This window comes from Pangasianodon hypophthalmus, chromosome 27 (assembly GCF_027358585.1).
Source record: "Pangasianodon hypophthalmus isolate fPanHyp1 chromosome 27, fPanHyp1.pri, whole genome shotgun sequence".
NCBI classification, from domain to species: Eukaryota; Metazoa; Chordata; class Actinopteri; order Siluriformes; family Pangasiidae; genus Pangasianodon; species Pangasianodon hypophthalmus.
The window spans coordinates 18690549-18697958 of NC_069736.1; the positions used below are offsets into that span (position 1 = coordinate 18690549).

Sequence of the window (7410 nt, forward strand, 5' to 3'; positions counted from 1 at the left end):
AAAACATACCAGTAAATCCACCAAGGACTGGCTGAAACATGAAAAATGGAGAGTTCTGGAAAGGCCAAGTCAAAGCCCAGATCTAAATCCTATTGAGATCCTGTGGAGTGAGTTGAAACGGACTGTGCGTGTGAGAAACCCCTCAAACATCACACAGCTGAAAGAACTCTGCACTGAGGAGTGGGGAAACGTTCTCCCAGTCGATGTCAGGAACTGGTAGAAGGCTACAAGAAACGTCTCACTGAGGTTATTTCAGCCAAAAACGCTAGCTATTAGGGCATGGGGTGTACTAACTTTCTCCTCAGTTGAAATACTCATTTTTCTTGATTTCTTTTATTTAATAAATGAAAACAAAGTGATTTTTTTTTTGTTGTTTACATGCAATTGCATCACTTTCATCTACAGGTACAAATTAAAACAAGATCAGAAATGGACATGTTGACATTTCTTAATAAAGAACTGACTATTTAATGGGGTGTCCTAATTTATTTCTCATGACTGTGTGTGTGTGTGTGTGTGTATATATATATATATATATATATATATATAAACACATTCACACACACATTTATGATCGAGAGTGAATCTCCAGAGTGTATTCCGGTGTGTATAAGTTGTGTAGTGTGTGTGCAGCATAATCACTTAGTTATTAAATATTAAAATAAAAATTTAAAAAGCATAGAAGAGTTTTTAATTTCTGGCTCTTTTCAGAAGTCAGCTGTTTTTAACTCCTTTCTTTCTTTCTTTCTTTCTTTCTTTCTTTCTTTCTTTCTTTCTTTCTTTCTTTCTTTCTTTCTTTCTTTCTTTAATTAATTAATTGATTGATTGATTGATTGACTAAAATTCTCACTTCCTTGAGTAAAACATGATTCAAGTTTTGTTTTTGATTTTTGGTTTTCTGTAACGGAACGATACACAAATAATCAACCCCCGAAGCACAAAGAGGATCATTTTTATTTAATAGGATGCAAAGAAACAGATAAATGAAACAAATTTACAGGAAGCTGCACGTAAAAATCCTTGTAGCGTTGGGAGGCTCGTGTCCGTTTTACACACGTACTCGACAAAATGGATCGTCAGTTTACAAATACGAATATCGGGGCCAGAATTTCATATAATATAATTATAATAATAATAACAACAATAATAATAATAATAATAAAGCCACACTCTGTAAAAAACAGCTATAAACTTACAAAGTTTAAGTAACAAAAACGTGAAGAATATTTAAAGCAAAGACAGAAAAAACACACAACAAACAAAAACTTCAAAAGAAAAAAAAAAACAATTTTTTATTTCGTTTTATTTTTTAAAAAGCAAAGGAACACTTGTACGAACACTTTTAACAGCCAATAGCAGGATGGGTTACGTGTAGAGGTAACTTATGATTTACACCAAAAAAAAAAAAACACATACATGGCGCTTAATTTTTTATATTTTTTCCTTTTTTACATCGATTTCTTTGAAACCTTTAAAACCACAATTCACACAATAGTATTAAAAAAAATTGACTGATTAACTGAGGAACTTTTTCAAATTTTTGTGTCACATACAGGACAGCAGTTCACCAAAAACTATTAAAAGAATAAAAAAAAAAGACTCTATTTCCCCGAATTATTGATGGAAACGTCGGTTAATGTGAATTGTTTATCAGTGTATGTTACAGGAGCCTCTTAATCGATTGAATAATCAAGCGGAAAGGTTTGAAACGTGTCCTAATCTACATTCAAAAAGTTTTTTGTATTTTTTTGCATTTTTTTTTAATTTATTGCTTTATTTCTTGACTGATTTTAACTTTGGCTTGCGTTAAGTGAAGCGTGCATGCTACAAGATGAAAATCAAAACAAACCTTTGGTGCTCAGACGACTCGCTAACAGCGCGCTAGCTTAAAGCCGACTAACGGAAAGAACGAACTTCATCTTAAGGCATTGATTCGAGTAGCAAAAGTACAAAAGCAGAGCGTTTTCACTACATAAGCACTCCATAGGCACTACATAAGCACTGTGTGATCACTACATAGGCACTACATAAGCACTTCTTAGACATTACATAAGCACTTCAATAGCTACGTAAGCACTTCCAAAGCACTATATAAGCACTTCATAAAAGACACAAAGATGCTAAAAAGTCGCGATTACAGTGTGTTTATGCTGTTTAGCTAAAATGCGATGAGTGTGTTAGCTTAAATTTGAGAACTAGCTTCATCCTGAAGGAGCAGTTTGTAATTTTAAAACAAATCTCTAAATTGTAATAAAAATATTAACAAGAACTCAAAAACCTTAAGCCATTTGGCTAATTTTATTTGGAGTTAATTTCCTGTAAAAAAAAAAACAAAAAAACAACAACAACAATGTAAACGCTTGTAAACACAGTAATCGTTTTAAAATTCCACCACTGTAACGTGTGAAACTCTGGACGTTTGTACGAATGTTTATTCACGAACCTTCAGTTCGCACTTTACAAATTTACATGCAGCTTTAACAGTTTGTAGCCTTAAATAAAAATATATAGTCTCAGCTCCGCCCACTCAGTTCCCTGAAGCCATCTACTTAGTCCCCGCCCCATTTGCCTTAGATACCCCTGGCTCCGCCCCTCAAAATGTCACCACAGGAACACGCCTTATTTACTTTCGTAATTGTGTGTTTAGGAGGATTGCGATCATTTCATGAACATCGTAAAGACTTTAAGTGCGATTCGTAGCCATAACGTAAAATTACGTTAATTCAGATTTTGCATAAAATAAAAACTTTTGGGTAAATTTTGATTTTGTATAAAGGATGATTTTATGTAAATTTAGATTTTGAATAAATTCTGATTTTGCATAAATTAAGATTTTGTGTAAAATTCATATTTTATGTAAATTCTGATTTTCTCTTAAGTAAGTTTTTATGTAAATTCAGAATTCCGCATTCTTCCGATTTATAAAATTAAAAATTGGGTTACTTTTAACAAAAAGTGATGACATTATTTTATTAATTGTAATTTAACATGTACCATGTAACAACGTAAGTCTCATTAATAATTTTTATAAACTTTTATGTAATGTTTTTTTGGAGCCACGCAAGTCTCGTTCCTTTCACTGACACTGACTCTGATTTCGGTTCTTTTTTCTTCGTACGTATTTTCCTATACATGTCCGATCGTCTTTCTCAGCCATAACGTTCAGGCTCACTTTTACACCTCATGTATTACCTTTTATGGAAAATGTGGCGGAGCTCTTTTCGAACGTGTGGCTTTGTTCTGTGGTGGGCGGGGCTAATAGCTAATAGCTCATTCAGAGCGAAGCGACACAAAAATCCTTAAAAAAAAAAAAAAACAAGGAAATTACAAAACTCAGAAACTGACATCCAATGAACGCACCACTATATTTGCATATTGCGTAATTTTTCTCTACTGCGTTAAAAACGAAACGTTTATTAAAGGTTACGAAGTTAAAAACTACAAACTGCACCTTTAAGGCTTCGAGTCGAATAGTAAAAATACAAAAGCGGTGTTCGTATCAGCCGTCGGTGAAGTGTTTCAGAAAAGACTGCATTCCAAAAGTGCGTTATAAATCACGGAGCTAACGTGTTTTTATCGACATGCCACTAGCAGCACATTAATCGTGTACAGATTATATTTATATTAAAAAAAAAAACGCAGAACAAAAACGAACTTCACGCTGTGATCAAATATGAAACAGCCCTCCGTGTGCGCAATCGTCAATAATTACCATCAAAGCGTCGGCGAGTTTATGATTTAATGAGCTGAAGACGGTCGGTTGTTGTTCTCCGTGTGTGTGTGTGTGTGTGTGTGTGTGTGTGTGTGTGTGAGTGTGAAACAGGCTAAATGCTAAAGGCTGGTCATGCTCAATAGGAAAATCCCCTCGATGTATGTGAGTTCTTGTGATTCATTATGATCAAGCGTTTATCGATTAATGATTCAGTGCTCGGGTTTGGTTGTAAGTGTGTGTGTGTGTGTGTGTGTGTGAGAGAGAGAGTGTGTGTGTGTGAGGAGTACTTTCTTCCTCCGAGTTTGGGATTGTAATGAGCTCTTTTGTGGTAAACACCTGTGCGAGTGTATTTTTTGCGCTGTCTCGTCCCTGACAGCCTCGTTTTCTCCTCACGGCACATTCGCCTCGACAGAAAAGAGAAAACTGCAGAGAAAAAAAAAACCCTCCTCGGTGGCGCCTGAAACCCGGCCGGGGCTCGCGAGAACGACAGATACGACGCTCCCGAGCTCCTTAAAAAGCAATCTACATAGCAAAGCGGCGGAGAGATTATTCATTCACGGAGAAAAATCTGCATTCGGCTCGGCTATTAGCGCAGACTTCTGTCTCCTGACACACACAGCTCAGACGTGAAGCTCGAGCCTGTGGCTAAAGTGCAGAGAAAAACGCACGGGTGTGGCTTAGAGAGAGAGAGAGAGAGAGAGAGAGAGAGAGAGAGAGAAATTAGAGAAAGAATAAACTAAGTGAGAAGTTTATTAGAAGGAAATTAGAAGGAAAAATTAGAGGGTGAACAAAGAAAAAAGGACGATTGTGAAGAAAAAAAAGGAGAAGATAAAGAGAAAAATTAGAAAAGCGAAAGGATAGAGAGAAAAGATGGAAAGAGGAAGAAACAAAGGAGACTAGGAAAGGGGAGGTTTGTATAAAAGAAAAGGAAAATGAAAGATGGTGAAAAGGCAAACGAGTGAGAGAGAGAAGAGTTGGGAGGAGGAGAAGGATAAATAGAAAGGAAAGGAGGAGGAAGAAAGGAAAGCATGAAGGAGAGACCGAATAGGAAAGAGGAGGAGAGAGAAATTTACAAAGGGATGGATGGATGGATGGATGGATGGAAAGGGGAGGACTGTGTGAAAGAAAGGAAGAAGAAGGGAAAGTAGAGAAAGAAAAGAAGGAGTGAAGAAGAAGAACTGGAGAAGGAAAGAGGGAAGAGAGGAGGTAGAGGAGAGAAAGAAAAAAGAAAGACATGCTAACAGAGCAACTCGACGGGCAGCGTGTGTATACGTGTTAGCTAGCATGGATTAGTTAGCGCGCTAGTTATATTAGCTAGCTCTTAGCTACGTTTTTAGCTAGCTGTGTGTGTGTGTGTGTGTGTGTGTGTGTGTGTGTGTGTGTGTGTGGAGGCCATGACTTATTGCTCGTGAGGAGAAGACCACGTCGTGTCTCACACCAGCGCTACGCTAAAGGCTGAAGCGGTGAGCTGGAAGATTTACATCCAAGTGCAAAAGCTTGTGTGTGTGTGTGTATGAGTATGTGAGTGTGTGTGTGTGTGTGTGTGTGTGTGTGTGTGTGTTTTTCCCGCTACAAAAATTTAAAGAGAGAGAAAAAAAGAAACGACTTTCATAAAGTTTACAATAAAAACATTCAGGTGGAAGTGTTGAAGTCATCATGCACTGATTTTTATTTCTTTTTAGTGTAAGAAGCAGCAACGAGTCAAAACTATACACGTGTGTGTGTGTGTGTGTGTGTGTGTGTGTGTGTTAGTGTGAGTGTGTGTGTGGGATAGTCTAGTCAAAGGCAAAATCAATGTTTCTCACACACACACACACACACACACACACACTTCCTCATTTAAAATGAAAAAGAATCACTCTCATCATCACAGACTCCTATCAGGGGCGGAGCTAAGATAATTAAAAGTCACGCCCATCACTCTGACTCCGCCCCTTGTTCCTGACCTTATAGGAACAATTAAAATAAAAACTAAATGTACACGATGTTTCCTTTTGCCTCAAATGTACGCTGATTGAACATTTAGAAGTCTTAATGGTTCTTTAGTTGTCCCTCTAGAACAGGAACCGTAAAGGTTCTCTGTAGAACCCTACAACAGTGGATTCCTATCAGCAAGGGTTCCATTTAGACCCTTTTCTTTTTAAAGAACCCAGAATTATTCCACGAACCCTTAGAGAACTGTTTTAGCGTACACTTTTAGAACCCTTAAAGGTTCTTCAGTTGCCTCTCTGGAGGACATTTTAAAGTTTTTTTGTAGAACCTTGTAACAAGATGTTTCCCTGTCAGAAACTAGAACCCTGTTAGAACACTACGATCCCTCGATTATCCAATGAACTCCTAAAGAACCCTTGAAGAACTCTTAGAGAAATGAGTTCCCTTAAACATTCTTGGGTTGTCCCTTTGCAGGAAAAGTTTCAAATTTCTGTCTAGAACCCTACAACAGTGGAACCCTATCAGCAAAGGTTCCTGTTAGATCGTTTTTTAGAAGCTTGGAACCCTTAACTATCCAATGAACTCTTGAGGAACCCATAGAAAACCCTTTTGAAGATTGAAAACCCTTCTTCTGTGGCTCTGTGTAGAACCCTATCAGAAAGGGTTCCAAGTAAAATCAACTTTTGGAAGCTAAGAACCCTTAATTATTTAAAGACCCATTAACTAAACTTTGTTTTTCTAAGAGTGTACATACTGTTGGGTTCCTTTAGATGGACAACTGAAGAACCCTTAATGGTACTAAATGTTCTGTTGAAGAGAACCAGGTTCTTCAATGTTTCATAGTGTCCTGAATGGGTTCTAGTTTGACAGGAGAACAATGTTGTATGTGGTTCTACATAAAGACACGGTCTGAAGAACCCTTCTACAAGCGCGCAGTTAGCAGTTAGCAGTTAGCGAGCTACGTTAGCGTCGTCATAACGGACGGTGTACATTTGTGCTAAAGGGAACATCACGTACATTTCTGGGTTCTTCAGTCGGAGAACGTTGATGCGGAGAAGTGTGTGATGGTGAAAACGTGCGAAACTCGGAGACATTCGTGTCGCTTTGATCGTCGTTTCGGAAACGTAAATAAAACCGAGGCACGGATAACGAGCGCATTTCGATTGTCGTCGTTTTGGTTCATTATTAACTGGCAAAGAAAAGCAGCGCGAGCTTTATTCAGGCTGTCGTTTGTTTCTGAAAAGGTGCAAGCGTATGGCAGTTTATACTTTAGACCTTTTTTTATTATTATTTTTATTTTTTTATTATATTTATTTATTTTTTTCCAAATGCATAGAGTCGTATGTGAAGTAAACAGACCAGTGCTTCTCTTAGGGAAACTTTCTAGTGCACACTTTGTCTTTTTCAGGGCTCAGATAAAACTAAAAGGGTTTTTTCTCCCTTTTCTCTTCTTCGTCTTCTTCTTTTTTTTATAAACCTGTCCATCAGGTAACACAGCATAGCTCTTCAGACTCTTCAGGAATAAATGCTGGAGAAAAAAGACAGATAGATAGATAGAGAGAGAAAGAGAGAGAGGGAGGGAGAGAGAGAGAGAGAGAGAGAGAGGGAGAGAGAGAGGGGGAGAGAGAGAGAGACGACACTGCCGGCGTGAGAAAATGATCTGAAATTATCTTTGAGCAGAAGATAGACCGGCGTAATGATGTAATGGTCCTCTGCAGATTTTACAGACACTTTCTGAAGAAGGAAGAAAAGGATGGAGAGAGAGA

General features: G+C 37.6%; 1 protein-coding gene across 3 annotated transcripts in view; it reads right to left on the bottom strand.

Moving 5' to 3' along the window:
• Positions 1–936: 936 nt before the first annotated feature.
• Positions 937–7410, bottom strand: part of ar (androgen receptor) — a 119596-nt gene continuing 113122 nt past the window's right edge. For 2 of the 3 annotated variants that reach the window (XM_053230631.1, XM_053230633.1), the window contains exon 8: positions 937–7410. This exon is cut by the window's right edge and continues 349 nt beyond it. The gene's annotated coding sequence lies outside the window, so the exon portion shown is untranslated. The other variant, XM_053230632.1, reaches the window with a different exon arrangement.